The following is a 16,816-nucleotide window of genomic DNA, read 5'->3' as shown; positions in this document are numbered from 1 at the left end:
TCTGTCCGTCTGTCTATCTCCAGGCTGTATCTCAACTTAAATAACAAATCTGATTTTTGCTTGATATCAATAATTGCTAAGCTATAGCAATTATTGATATCAAGCTAATAGGCACTTGAAATTTTTACAAAATCCTTTATTTTATTTGTACTTTAATAATGGATAGTAAAATTAATATTTAACGGGGCTTCCATACAAAAATTACAAATTTTTGGGCTTTTTTTAGCTCTATAATGGTACGGAACTCTTCGTACGCGAGTCTGACTCACACTTGGCTGATTATTTCGAACTTACTTATTTCTGTTATTCAAAGTAATCACCCGTGCAATCAATGCACCTTTGCCAACGCAGTGGCAGTGTATGGATGCCCTTCTTGAAAATATCAGCTGGACGGCAGACTACACAAAATCTTTGACATTCCCGAACACGTGATTTTACCAGTATATCGAGATGAAATTTGAGCTGGGTTTTTTATCAGCACTAGCATCAGAGACGATTTTAGTAATACCATGGTGGATAGCTCCGCCGTTAGTTGACGGATTTGCAAAATTCTTTTGTTATTGTATAAGATGTAGTCCGAATTTCCGAAAAGCCTAGAGATGGCACTAGTTAACAAAAATATTTTTATCTTCTCTGATAGTCAAGCTGCACTTAACGCACTGACTGCTGCAGAAGTTTCGTCAAAATTGGTTCTGGAATGCATTGAGACGTTGAACATGCTAGGAAAGGACAACAAGATATGCCTAGTATGGGTCCCGGGCCACAGTAACATCCCCGGTAACGAAACCGCGGATGAGCTGGCTAGGCTTGGGGCTGAGAGTCTCATATATGGCCCAGAACCAGTCTGTGGAATATCTCCCAGTACCACAAAGCAAGTGCTCGAGGAATGGGTTCGCAAACTGAGCAGGAAGCAATGGGTTGAGACCCCTGGCCTTGAACACTCTAAGGCACTAATTTCTGGCTTCAACAAGAAACTGTCAGGAATAGTGCTCACCATGGGTAGGAATCAATTAAGAATCCTTACCAGAAGCCTAACTGGGCACTGCAAGCTCAATAAGCACCTTAACAGAATAGGTGTTAGTAGCTCAATGACTTGCAGATTCTGCGAGGAGGAGGATGAAACACCTATGCACCTTCTCCTTGACTGCCCTGCTCTACTACAGAGCAGGAACAGACACCTTGGTTGCTATGAATACACATCCGAGGAAATTCGTGGCACCAATCCCAACCGCATCGTTCAATTTATGAGCAGCATAGGGTTGGGGACAGTACTCTAATGCGAAGGAGTCACAATAGATCCTCAAGGGTCGCAGTGACATCAGGGCTACTTGACCTGCCTTCAGCAAAAAAAAAAAAAAAAACAACTACAGCAGAATCGATCCAGTAGTGTCAGAGCCTCTTCGATTTCGATAAATAAACATATCATAAAGTATTACTAGTGTTTATGCCAAAAAGTATTAATTTGATTCTCAAAGTACAGATAGAAAATGTGACTCGAACTTCTCAAAATTTTATCTGATATATTTAGTTATACTACGTTCGTACAAAAAGTGATTACGAGAATAATTACACAAAATAGCCGCGGTGACATTTTGAATGCGTTGGGCGAGTGCGGGGGGTATGAAGTGCGCGGGTGAAAACCGATTTTTTCTGGCATAAGTCGCCCTCTTAATCTGCAGCGATTCGCAATTAGATGTCCATTTGGTGGAACACTAATGAAAGGTCTGTGTGCTGTAACTAATGCTGAGTAATTGGTGTCATCGTGTAGCGATCTAATAGTGCTTCATGATATTATCGTCATGAAATTTGTCTATTGGTCCTATCGAAAGAGAATAAATACAGTAGAATAGTATGAAATATTTCTGGAATTGCCCAATTGTCGTATATTATGATAGTATTACATATGCGCGTCTGAATAAATGTGCGCGAAAGCGTAAACGTATGTATGTTTTTATGTTTGTATTCGTATGTCTCCGGAACTACTAATCTGATTTAAGTAATTCTATTTTTTGTAATAGGTAAAGTTCAACTTAGAGAATACTGCAAGTTTCATCAAAATCGGTTTAGTAGTTGATGATGAGATTTCAATTAGGTACAATTTTTCAGTCGGCTTATTTTTTTTTCTTTTATTAGGTTCACAAAACAAGATACAATTCACAATAGTACATGTAGCCATAAATAATAGAGTATAAAATTAATAATGCCAGAGAATGTATCTCTCTAAGAAGTGAACACAACATGCACATAACAATTAGAAATTGTGTCCACTAACTACTATTTTTAAACACATATTTAGTTAGAGTTACTTACAAAGAAAAAACAGTAATTACCCTAGCCGAAGATCTCCTTAAGAGTCTTTTTAGACGAGACAAGAGAACCAGAGAATATGTCATAGGTCATATTGATAGCATTACATGATGAACACATGCGATACAAAGGTGCTTTATCCTTTAAATAAAATAAAATAATATTTTATTCAAAGATTAGTCCAGATTTACGTTAATCTTATATATAACATTCTCGTGTCACAATGTTTAGGCCGCGTACTCCTCCGAAACGGCTTTACTGATTTTAACCAAATTTTATATGCATATTCAGTGGGTCTGAGAATCGGCTATTGGGTACTTTTAATATAATAAAATATAATAGTAAATTATTACAATTCGAGACTGGGCGACGATTGTTTGTGCGACGGGATAGCGATGGACGTTGCCATGGTGACATACTTATTTAGTCACTTCAATAAAATGCAAAGAAACGTTTGCCGGGACAGCTAGTTAAACCTTAAAAACATCTACATACTTTGATGTTGCTGCAACAGAGGAAAATGTTGTGGGAACACATTTGCCGCAGTAAAAAGTAAAGTCTCAGTAATAATTTTACGTGCGTGCCTTTTTAAATAAGACTTTATCTAGATAATTCGAGGCCTACTCGATGCAAACAAAATATAATAACTCTTTTTTACCATAAATAAACATGTTGTCTAATCCAATAGGTACTACTCGACAGATGAATATAAATAGTTCGTCTGTCGAGTAGCCTGAAATATAATGCCTGAGTGAGGTATGTCAGTGCTAGTATGTAAAGTTCCTCCTCGGAGGCTCATACAGTATTTGCATTTACTCCTTCGGCCTCAGGGGCGCCATAAAACTCTGTGTAGATTGCACTCCTCCCGAGGAGCGAAACTGATGCTCATTATTATTTAAATTAAAAATCCTTCCTTGGCTGCTTTTATTGTGGGTACATTTTCAACATGCGCGCCGCAAAATTAAATAAATAATGTCGAGGAATTTTCCTGCACCGTATTATAAAATCGGAGTGTTCACATTTTCTTCGTCTGTTTGCCTCATTAGATTTCAGAAAATATACTTATAGCTGATATAAAATTCTAGGGACAACGACTTCTAGAAAACGCACGTATGTTGACCCAAAGCGTTTTCTTATAAATTTTATATTGATTGATTTCTCTCCATTCTAGTTCTTGGGAAAATCTCCAGAAGAAACTTACATAAAATATTATGTATACATACTTGCTTGAGATGTCTCAATGCGTGGCTTATTTTAGACGTACATTTTTCCAGGATGAAAAGCATCTTATGTCCTTTGCCGGGACTCAAAGTATCTCCATGCCCAGCAAAATCAGTTCAGCGGTTTGGGCGTGAAGAGGTAACAGACGGACTTTCGCATTTATAATATTAGTATAGAAGTATGGATGTGTAAAGTAACATAATATTATTTCATTGAATCTACCAACGCACAGTATTTTAGGTCGGTAATTCATGTTTAAATATTACAACCATTATCTATGAAACTCTCGCCTACGGCTACGGCATTCGCGTAGCTTCGAGCTACGGGCTACAGCCTACGAGATTTCGTAGCCAATATAAACGCGTTTATCCTTATTCCTTACTAATAATAATCAATGCGAAAGTATGTCTGTCGGTCTGTCCGTCTCAACTGACAGACAGACTGATTGATCAGTTCAGCGGTTTGTTAATTAAATTATTACAAAATGCTGAACCGATCATGCTGATATTCGGTATGGAGATGCTTGTATCAGAGACCAGAGTAGACAGAATTATAGAGTATGTCTTATGACGAAAATCATCGCTAGGGTAGTTAAATTGTTACCTACGAATTTAAAAATATGACATATTCGATGGACGTGTTCCTCTTTGGTCGTATTGTTGTTTGTGTTTTGGCACATGCGATCAAAATTGTCAGAATCCAATTTTGAAATATTTATTTTAAATATTTAAAAATAAATTAAAATCAGCCAGCGCGAGGCACATTCCGTTCATAATCCTAGTGAAACCCGACGAATTTGACAGATATTGAAACCTGTCCGTTTTTTTGCAGTCGAACTACTGGTACTTATGTCTATTGTGCTTGTATATTATGCGGCCAGCCTTATCTCAGAAAATGTAACATCGAGAAAATTGATTCCTAGGCAGTTGACAGACCAATGTCATTTGGTCAAATCATGTCAATTCAATGTTAATTGTGAACTGTGGCTGGGGTGAACAGACTTAACTGTGGGGCACATAACGCGACCAAACTAAGTGATAGTAAGTTTCCCACGAGATAAACTATTTTGCGCAAAAAATTACTATGTTAAAGCACAAATCAATAGGTGTGATAGTTCTTCCGTAAAGTGTACCACAAAATATAAAGGTTATGGGATACATACAGTTACTGCACGCTTCGCTCGCTCTGTAAATCTATCTTTTTATAATAATATTTTATAAAAATCTATTCTATTTATAATACGGAATACCATAAAATATCTCGCAAAACTCTTGAGCCATTAGGTATTTTTATTACAAATATTTGAGCGAAGGTTACAACCTAAAATTAAATATAGGTAAGTACTCACAGCGTCTAATTTATATTACCTTATTAAATACTAAGTTTGCTTTCGTAACATCTTACTTAGCTTTGATTAAAAATATTAATATTAATACTATTGAGATCGGGGACTTCATTTATTTCTTAACCTACTTCCAAAAACGAGGAGGTTCTATGTTCGTGATTACTCAGCCGTCTATGGTCCAGTTTTCAAGATTCTTTCTTTGTTGTATAGGGTCTAACTCGAATTTGGTACCATTTTCACAAAAGTGGTGCCATGATGCTGGGATTCAAGAGTAAATCGAGGGAGCTCTTTGAAATTTATATGGAAATATAATATGTTTATTTTGACTTTTTATGAAGGGATTCAAGCAAATGCAACCAAAAAGTAAGATTTTGCACCAAAGTCTGCCCTGGTTCTTAAGGTACCAATAGAACTCTAAATTCCTTATAGATACATGTTTGGAGATTGTAAATTACATTAATCATCATCATCACCACCTTCATTGCACCATGCATCATCACGCTTTGACTATTTTGGTACTTCTCATAGTCTTTTTGTCGAGATGGTTTTTTTTTATGAAATAAGGGGGCAAACGAGCAAACGGACCATGGACACTCGCAGCATCAGAAGAGCTGCAGGTGCGTTGCCGGCCTTTTAAGAGGGAATAGGGTAATAGGGGAGGGTAGGGCTGGGAAGGGAAGGGAATAGTTGAGGGTAGGGAAGGGAATAGGGTAGGGGTTAGGGGATTGTGCCTCCGGTAAACTCACTCGGCGAAACACAGCGCAAGCGCTGTTTCACGCCGGTTTTCTGTGAGAACGTGGTATTTATCCGGTCGAGCCGGCCCATTCGTGCCGAAGCATGGCTCTCCCACGTATGAGTCTATAGAAAAAGGCATTTGAGGATTTCGGAATTGCTTAAATAATTGCAAGCATATACTACTACTTGAGTTTTGTAAGTTATTCTGAGTGTTTCTGAATCCGAAGTCACTGGAACTTAAAAGACTTTAAAGATAGACACGTCTGGAAAATTTCGGCATTTATTAAAGAACTTTTTTTTTTATGATAGAAGGGGGCAAACGAACAAACGGGTCACCTGATGGAAAGCAACTTCCGTCGCCCATGGACACTCGCAGCATCAGAAGAGCTGCAGGTGCGTTGCCGGCCTTTTAAGAGGGAATAGGGTAATAGGGGAGGGTAGGGATGGAAAGGGAAGGGAATAGGGGAGGATAGGGAAGGGAATTGGGCCTCCGGTAAACTCACTCACTCGGCGAAACACAGCGCAAGCGCTGTTTCACGCCGGTTTTCTGTGAGAACGTGGTATTTCTCCGGTCGAGCCGGCCCATTCGTGCCGAAGCATGGCTCTCCCACATCTAAAAACTGAACTGTGAGCATATGCCACTACCTCGACTCTATTAGTAAGCACAATAAAATAACGCAGTGTTTGCTGAATGTATGAACATGACCATACATCCCGCTATGAGCGGGACAGTTCCGCTTTCAGGCAGTCCGCCCACTGTCCCCCGCGAAGCCGAAATTGTCCCGCTTTTGCAAACAGACCAAACGACAATTTAAAAGTATTTTTACGTTTAAAATGCCCCTGCAATGCCTGGAAGTAACGAATTCTCTACTCAATCTTCACACTTTTGAAGTCAGTGCCATCTCCAAAAATTTCTAAAATCCTTGACAAAAAAATACACACGTCATGTTAGCTGGTACCGCCTTCAAAAGTGTGAAGATTGAGTAGAGAAACCGTTGAAATTATGGAGAATTCTAAAAAAGCCACTATTTAAACAATAACAATTATTATTTAAGTAATACTTTTTTGTGACTTGAAAGTCGGTTTACATTTCTTTTTTTAAATAATAATTACGATGATATTTAAGTAAACCTTGATGCTAATGGATTTTAAATTGAAGGCTTAGGGTGTTTAAACACGGGCGTATGACGAACGATCACTAATGACGGGCGGTAAACTGTGTACTCAGCGGTGTTTGGTATCCGTTACGTTGTATTTAACTATTTAGGTGCTCGCATACTCGCGACTAAACGCCACCGTGGTTTGGGACATGGCTCTTGACTTGGAAGTCGAAAGTTTTATTCCCGGGTCCGTTAGGGTCAATTTATATAAGCGCAGAGTCGAAGCGCATCGAAGCTTCTTACCAAAAACTAAATATAAGAAACTCAAGTCTCAATGTTGAGAGTGCCTTCACATTAATTCGCCAGTAATTTGTTGTTAAGAACTATATTAAAAAAATATTTCTTTACTAGCAAGTCATTTCAGAAACACTTCATTTAATTCTTATGAAGTGTGATATGAAAACATTATAAATAATCAAGGTTTTTCTATAACGTAATTTCTATAACTAAAGCAAAAATTTAAAAGTAATAAGCCGGCAAAAAGCGCCGACTATCCGACTATCCGCTTTTGGCCGACTACAAAAGTGGCCGGATAGTTGCAGCTTTACCGACTAGTCGGTACATTTCTAGTATTTTCATTTCACAATAATTAATCAGTCTTACACATTTTGAAATTAAATGAATTGTTTCTGAAATTACTTGCTTGCAAAGAAAAGATTTTTTAAATATTTTTTTTAAATAAGAAATTAAGTATTATCAAATCAATATTGTAAACTAAGTACATACATGAAAAATATATCATGAAGACCATCGACAGTATTATAAGATAAAATTATATTAAGAAATTTAAAAAAACCCCCGCCAAACAACTTTAAAAAGTAATGAAATAATATTTACTACCTTTAAGTTCAAATAATTCCTAACTTGTGTAAAGTAATATTTTAGTCCATAACTAGCTGTTGCCCGCGACTTCGTCCGCGTTAGCATAGTAGATCACATCCCAAGTATTATTTATTGTACAAAAATATTCAATATACAGAATTGACTTTCCTACGATTTTATTATATACAGATTTTTCGCGCGGCTTTACTTGCGTAATTTAGGAATTTCACGCAACCGTACATTTTTCCACAAAAAATAGCCTTTGTTCCTTAACGTGGTCTATTCTTCTTGTTTGCCAAATAGCATAAAAATTGCTCCAGTAATAATTTTCCTCCGTTTTTTTCCACATTTTTCTCTATTTCTTCGCTACTATTAGTCTTAGCGTAGCGTAGCGTAAGCCCTTTCATATAATTTCCCCCGTTTTTTCCACATTTCCCTCTATTTATTCGCTACTATTAGTCTTAGCGTAACAAAATATAGCTCATAGCCTTCCTCAATCAATGGGCCATCTAACACTGAAAGAATTTTTCAAATCGACCAGTAGTTCCTGAGATTAGCGCGTTCAAATAAGCCATTTCAAATAATTTATCCCGTTTATTCGACATTTTCCTCTATTTCTTCGCTCCTATTAGTCTTAGCATGATAAAATGTAGCCTATAGCCTTCCTCAATCAATGGGCTATCCAACAGTAGTTCCTGAGATTAGCGCGTTCAAATAAACCCTTTCATATAATTTCTCACGTTTTTTCCACTTTGTCCTCTATTTCTTAGCTCCTATTAGTCTTAGCGAGATAAAATATAGCCTATAGCCTTTCTCGATAAATGGGCTATCTAACACTGAAAGAATTTTTCAAATCGGACCAGTAGTTCCTGAGATTAGCGCGTTCAAATAAGCCCTTTCATATGATTTCCCCCGTTTTTTCCACATTTCTCTCTATTTATTCGCTACTATTAGTCTTAGCGTAATAAAATATAGCTTATAGCCTTTCTCAATCAATGGGCTATCTAACACTGAAATAATTTTTCAAATCGGGCCAGTTGTTTCTGAGATTAGCGCGTTCAAATAAACCCTTTCATACAATTTCCCCCGTTTTTTCGACATTTTCCTCTATTTCTTCGCTCCTATTAGTCTTAGCGTGATAAAATGTAGCCTATAGCCTTCCTCAATCAATGGGCTATCCAACAATAAAAGAATTTTTCAAATCGGACCAGTAGTTCCTGAGATTAGCGCGTTCAAACAAACAAACAAACTGCAGAATTATAATATTAGTATAGATTATTCCACCGCCTCAGCCGTTTTTAAAAAGCTAGAGATTACACTAAAAACATGCATATAAAAAGTAGAGTTTTAATCACAAAACGACGCGATGTCAAACATATCAACAAACAAAATCTACTTCCTTAGAAAAATTTCGAATCCAAAGACCAAGAAATACAAATCGCAGGACGTAGATTAAAGCAGGCCAAAAACTCTACATTTTTCACTGAGCTGTGCAGTAGTATACCTACGTAGTCGTCATAGTTAGAAACCTAGTTATAACTCAAAGTTTAATCATATAGAACCTCAGAAAATCATAACTTTATTTACTGATTAAGAGATAAGCCATAACCATAAAACTATAACTTTAACCTGTACACATTACTTGGAATGTCACTATCACAAAGGATCACCAAAGTAAAGAAAGTTCTCGCGCACGTAGCCACAAAGATAGATATAACGACAATATAATTTTTTCAGTGCTCTGAAATGCGACAGGATGGAATGACATATCAGTTGGTTGTCAAATCTAATGTCAAATACATATTGAGATTGCGTTCAGAATTTAACTTAAGATTTATAATTTAATTTGTCTTTATTATTATTGATTTATCTTTCGATTTCTATATAGTCTTATTAAAAAAATAATCGGACAGAATAACAACTTAAGTTAGCTAAAATAAAAAAATAATCGGACAGAGTAACAACTGAAGTTAGCTAAAATTGTGTTTATTTATGTACTATGTATTTTGAGACTATGCAATTTTGTCGCGTTCGCGATTCACTTTCACTTTTGTTGAGTTTCAGAACGCGATATTAGGTCCTCCAACGCGCACGCGAATTTGAACTTTATGCAGCGGTAATAAATTACAAATTGACTCTCCATTTTATTTAGAAAACGTTTGTATGGGAAATAGAAAAATGCTGTTTTGAGGATTTTCCCGGCAATTATTCGAATTTTTCTCACCTTTTAAACCTTCCCTAGACCTCCACGAATAATTCAAGACCAAGATAAGATAAATCCGTTCAGCCGTTCTCGAGTTTTAGCGAGACTAACGAACAGCAATTGATTTTTATATATATAGATAATTGTTGTCACGGTGTGTCGGGGGACCGCCAAGTAAACTACAACCTACAACCGCCAAGTCGCTGTTTATCTCGATTCAGTTCGCTGTGAAATGAATTGATCCTTGTTACGTGGAACCAAACATCGTACTTGTTATGTGGAATCAAACATCTACATTAGCGGTCCCCCGACACACCCTGACAATAATTCGTTATCGACTAAAATATTACTTTACACAAGTTAGGAATTATTTGAACTTAAAGGCAGTAAATATTATTTTATTACTTTTTAAAGTTGTTTGGTGGGTTTTTTTTTTTAATTTCTTAGTTTAATTTTATTTCATATTTTTTAAACTTGTGTTGGTTATAGTGCAGAATAATTCCTATCAACAGAATCATATTCTCATGATCAATCAATGTCCTTTTCGATGAGGCCGTTAATATGAGCCCAAACATGAAACCTCCACTTTGGGTTCCTATAGAATCCAGGTGATGCTGCAGCAGCAGCATGTAAATATTTACTGTTTATCTACTTCTTACTGGTTGTCGCAATTAAAATCAGCCCAAACACGAAACCTCTGCTCTAAGTTGGCGAGGAGTTGGATATCCTATTGATTACCAGGTGATGCTGCAGCACCAGGTCAACTTTCCATTATTATGTGTATAAGTACGTATATTGTATATTCACAAATGTCACGAACTACAATGAAATATAAAACCCATTAAACGACTACAAGTTGCTAACGGCCTTTCATGAACCATATAAACCCTGATTGTCCAGCACTGAGCAGGCTGATGATGATGAATTATAGCTAAGAACACTTTCGATCATGTTTTTTGTTTGAAAGCTCAAACAAAAAAAACTAGATCAAAATCGGTCCACCCGTTTGGATGCTACGATGCCACGGACAGATACACACACAGACAAACAGACAGGCAGACAAACACGTCAAACTCAACTTTTTTGTCGGGGGTTAAAAAATATTAACAGACGCGAAGTAAACAAAACACGATCCGACCCGTTCGCAGGCGGCGTAAGCGACTTACTCGCAAATCAGCAGTTACGGAAACACCCGAAACCATGATTGGCTTGGCCGACTAGTCGGCTGATTAATCGGCTATTTGCAACCGACTAATCGGCTAATCGGTTAGTCGGCCAAAGTCATGATCGGCACATCTCTAATAGAAATTAGAAAGATATTATTATAGTGTAAAATTCATATCATTATGAACAAATTATTGCTATGAAGCATTCAGTTTGTTTGTTAAACGAAAATTTTAATTAATATATAATACGAGTTTTTGCCCGCGGCTTCGCTTGCGTTAAGAAGTATTAGTATATACAAACTTTCATCCCCTATTTTAACCCCTTGGAGGTGGAATTGATCAAAATCCTTTCTTAGCGGATGCCTACGTCATAACATCTACCTGCATGCCAAATTTCAGCCCGATCCGTCCAGTGGTTTGAGCTGTGCGTTGATAGATCACTATGTCAATCAGTCAGTCACCTTTGAGTTTTATATATAAGTATGTCGGAGAATCATTGTCCTGGTCATCTCTGCCGCTAGCGTTAGGAATTCTAGTGGGCGTCATTTTGGGTAAATGCGGGCACAAAACACAATAATTGTCACTTGTATTCACAAATTTATTATAAACACTATTATAACGCTTTCACACAATGTACTAGAATTCTATAATAGCTCCCACACCGGTTTCGGTGACGGTGGCCGGTTTCATTGAAACCAGGCCAGCTACGCAGGAGTAATTTTATAGTGCCCAAGTGTGTGCGCAGTACACAAGAGCACTCTCTATTCCTTTACTCTAATAACCCAGTGGGACGGAAGACCGACACGACCGGCGAGAGATCAGGCGCAGGAGCGACTTTTTACGTGCCCATCCGAAGGCGCACACGCCCTCTGCTCTAATTGGTCATTAATCAAATAATTACAATTTAATTCAAAACAAAATAGTTAGAGCTAGTAAAAATATGACAAACTAAATTAAATTGACTAAGAATTTTACAATGATCACTGAATTTTACAATCATTTTTAAAGCAACATAATCGTGAAGAATCAACACTCCAAACAATCAGGAAATAACTAGACTCATGACTACTCAGGACTTCCTCTAACATTTAAGAATCATAAAAATAACTACACTCATGACTATTCATGACTTCCTCTAAAATTCAGTTATCAGAAAACAACCAGACTCATGACTTCCTCCGACATACATTAAGATCATTTACACATCTCCCCTAACGTATGAGTTTTGACTTTGTTGTAAGCAAAAGTTGTGTTTATATTGAGCAAAAGACTAACAACTTAGAAAATGGGTTTCATACGCAGAAATTTTATATTGTCTTAGAAGTTTATTACAACGCTGAATAATATTTGCAACGTTAATTAAAATAAGGAATTCTATGTGAAAATATGCGGATCGCAGTGCGATGAAAAGACGCAATAGCAAACAAATTGGCCAAACGCTGCGGTCACTGTAGAATTGGCAAACAAGAAAATATTGTCACAAGCAATCCGAAAGCACCTTGTTAAGCCACAGAATATATTATATTTGGTTAAGCTAAGTACTCATACTTACGGTTTTCCTCGATCGAACAATCACGTAGAGTAAAAACCACGGCTCGGGCTTTCGTCCACACATTCAGCCTAGCTCGATAGTTTTACTCCAAATCGATATATTATTTAATTCCATCAAGCCGGCTCGATTCGAGGTTTCGAGCTTTTTTTTGTGAAATAAGGGGGCAAACGAGCAAACGGGTCATCTAATGGAAAGCAAATTCCGTCGCCCATGAACACTCGCAGCATCAGAAGGGAGGGTAGGGATGGGAAGGGAAGGGAATAGGGGAGGGTAGGGAAGGGAATAGGGTAGGGGATTGGGCCTCCGGTAAACTCACTCACTCGGCAAAACACAGCGCAAGCGCTGTTTCACGCCGGTTTTCTGTGAGAACGTGGTATTTCTCCGGTCGAGCCGGCCCATTCGTGCCGAAGCATGGCTCTCCCACGTCTATGTCTACGCTGTGAGTTTTGCGGTCCACACAGTAATTAATTATTACTCGATTAACGGCCATTCGCAATATTTGATCTATCTCTGGTTTTGCCCTACTAGAGATAGGAATAGCTCACAATTGACATAAAATATATGTCTCTAATGTCTAATGTGAGCTATTCCTATCTTTAGTAGGGCAAAACCAGAGATAGATCAAATATTGGGAACGGCCGTTAGAGTAAAACTATTGAGCAAAACGATATGTGAGTGCTTAGCATAACTGTACTTCTCTGTCGAACCGTTGAATTATCGCAACGATGATGCAAGACATGAGTGCATGATGTGTAAAACTAACATTTTACATCAGAACAATAGTTTATTTTTTCCCTTACAATGTGAACAAACCTTATAATTTACCTGCTTCATCATATAGAAGCTAGCTAATAAAGCTTTAGCTCACATTTTTTTAATTTAAAATCATTTTCCTGTTCCTGATGTGTCCATTTATGCAATAAACTACAGTTTTCAAATTGTTAGTTATCTTCACTTATATCAATGACTAGGATTCAAATTGTGACGGAGACGGACAATTTAGTTCCCGTGCGCGCACAAATGAATATTGTAAATTATTTGCAAGTGAGCAAATATTAGTTTTGAGGTTATTACGAATTATGAATTCGGGATTAAATATTGATGTATTTACATGAATATTAATGTTTTAAAGTTTGTAGGAATAATTGGTCCTTCCTGTTATAAAGGACTAGCTGTTGCCCGCGACTTCGTCCGCGTGGACTTTAGTTTATAGTTGTTCGCTTGTTCCCGTACATCGATTGAGTCGTTTACGCGTAAATCAGAAAAGTATATTGTGTGGGAACCGCACATTTTTCCGGGACAAAAAAATTCCTTGTCCCAGATTCAAATTAGTATATCCAATCTCCATGCCAAATTTCATCAAAATAGATTAAATAGTTTAGGCGAGAATCATAAAAGTTTATTGTGCGGGAACCGTATATTTTCCGGGATAAAAAGTATCCCTTGTCCTTTCCCGAGACAGAAAGTATTACCATAACAAATTCCATCAAAATAGATTGAATAGTTTACGCGCAAATCATAAAGTATATTGTGCAGTAACTGTACATTTTTCCGGGACAAAATGTAGCCTATGTTCTTTTTCGAGACTTTTTCTTTTTGCTGAAATTTGGTATAAAAATACTTTGATCTTTATACCAAATTTCAGCAAAATGAGGCCAGCCGTTTACGCGTGATGTCGTGACCACGCGAAATATAACGTACGGCGCAGCTTCGCCCACGTAAATTTAATATTTCACAGACAATTTAGTCCACAAAAAATAGCCTATGATCCTTCACGTGGTCTACTTCTTATCTGTGCGAAATAATAGAAAAATTGCTCCAGTATTTCGTGAGAAGCACTTTCAAATAATTTTCCCCGTTTTTTTCACATTTTCTTCTATTTATTCGCTCCTATTAGTCTTAGCGTGATAAAATATAGCTTATAGCCTTTCTCGATAAATGGGCTATCTAACACTGAAATAATTTTTCAAATCGGACCAGTAATTCCTGAGATTAGCGCGTTCAAATAAGCTATTTCAAATAATTTGTCCCATTTTTTCTACACTTTCCCCTATTTCTTCGCTCCTATTAGTTTTATCGAAATAAAATATAGCCTATAGCCTTCCTCGATAAATAGGCTATCTGACATTGAAATAATTTTTCAAATCGGACCAGTAGTTCTTGAGATTAGCACGTTCAAATAAGCCCTATCAAATAATTTCTCCCCGTTTTTTCCACTCTTTCCTCTATTTCTTCGCTCCTATTAGTATTAGCGTGATAAAATATAGCCTATAACCTTCCCCGATAAATTGGCTATCTAACACTGAAAGAATTTTTCAAATCGGACTAGTAGTTCCGATTTGAACAGATTAGCGCTTTCAAACAAACAAACAAACAAATAAACAAACTCTTCACAATTATAATATTAAGTATAGATAAGCAATTAGCGTACATTATTTGGAAACTAAAATGAGAACCGTTATTATTACAGTTAATAAAATGTGAGGATGAATTTTGCATGTGTGCGCTTTTCGAGAAAATGTCGAGTAGAGGATTCAATAATGATACCATTAAACAAACCCTATTATAATTTCTGTAATTCCGATTGTTATTATATTTATCCATCTAATTTTTTAGGGGTTCGCACTCAAAGCGTAAAAACGAGACCCTATTACTAAGTCTTCGTTGTCTGTCTCCAGGCTGTATCTCAAGAACCGCTATAGTTATACGAGTACTTCTGAAATTTTCTGCATACCGACTGCTTCCAAACGATGAAGTAAAAGTAGCAGTAAAGCCTTGTCAAATCTCGACATATTTATTTTTTCTACTGACAACCAACGCGTGCGCTCACTCTAGCCTTGTTTTTAAAAGCTTTTATTTGACTTGCTCTGTATGTATGTAAGTATAAACATACTTACATACATACAGAGCAAGTTGAATAAAAGCATTTACTATAATGCAAATTGTAAAATATATTGAGGTTATAACTTAATAGTTAGAATTTTTAAGGAGAAATTTATTTTCTTCTTTTTAAAGTATTTAAATAAAAGCTTTTTTTCAAAAAGTTTTTTGGTTATAATTTATTACTACTGATTCCATGCGCGGGAGAGCGGAGCGTGCGGGCGGGTGGGATGGTGCAGTTTGGATGCAGTCGGTATGCAGTTCACACTTCTGCATGCCAACTGCAACTGAACTGCAATCCGACTGCGCGTTTGGTTTGCAGTTCTATTGCAGTCGTATCAACTGCATTCAATCTGCACTTGAACTGCAATTTGCGGTTGGATTGCAGTTGAAATGCGGTCCGTCTGTATAGACCCTTAGGGTCAAACATAATCATGACTTCATAAACAACATAAAACCTCTTTTGTCTGGTCTAAATTAATATCTGTACTGTCATGTTTACACCACATATAAAGGGGATTATGTTTATTCAGGTCAGCCTTCCCCGTTACATCACATCTGCTGAAGTAAAATATTAATCAAGACATAATAAAGACTGGAACATCAAATTTTGGTTGACAATAGTTGACGATGTTTTCGTTTGTTTGGTTTGGTTTACGACACTCTTTCGTCTGATAAGGTTTGATAAAATCACTAAAGTTACTAGAATGAATGAAAATACACTAGGGTCATTTCTCCTTAACGATTTTATGTGCCCTTGTTTTTTGCCATATTAAGGACGTTGCGACACCGCACTTAAAAAAATATGCAGATATTTGCTCTATCTACAATAAAGTACTTAATTACTACTACTTAAGAATGCATCTGATCCTAACTTGACTACATTATTAAACCTAGATCTCAAAATCTGTTTAAAGGTCTACAAAACTGATTTTTTTACACAAGTAACTTCAGTTCATGAAGGTTAAATGCTCAAGACGAAAACACGATTACTGAAAAAATGATCGATAGTTTTTTTTTACAAAAAACCTTGTTTTAGACACATTTTTGCTTGGATCTTGGAGTTTGCTGTCTTTTCTTTAATATTTTTTAATATCTAAAAAGGCATTGATAAAACCTAAAGCTCAAAATATTTTTATCATAACCATTATAACTCGTCTTTTATTCATAGTAAAACTTGGCGATAAGTCCGCGTCGTCCTTTTTCACCTGGCATAAAAGACGGGCGTCAGTGTGAAGAGAGAAGAACGATGTTTGATTTTTTGGGTTAATCGCCCTCTTAAACCATCATATTAATAAACTTGCTAACTAAATCCAATATATTTATACGTGGGAGAGCCATGCTTCGGCACGAATGGGCCGGCTCGACCGGAGAAATACCACGTTCTCACAGAAAACCGGCGTGAAACAGCGCTTGCGCTGCTTT

The sequence above is a fragment of the Aricia agestis genome, chromosome 2, assembly GCF_905147365.1.
Source record: "Aricia agestis chromosome 2, ilAriAges1.1, whole genome shotgun sequence".
Classification (NCBI taxonomy): Eukaryota; Metazoa; Arthropoda; class Insecta; order Lepidoptera; family Lycaenidae; genus Aricia; species Aricia agestis.
Note: the sequence above shows the minus strand (reverse complement) of the source record.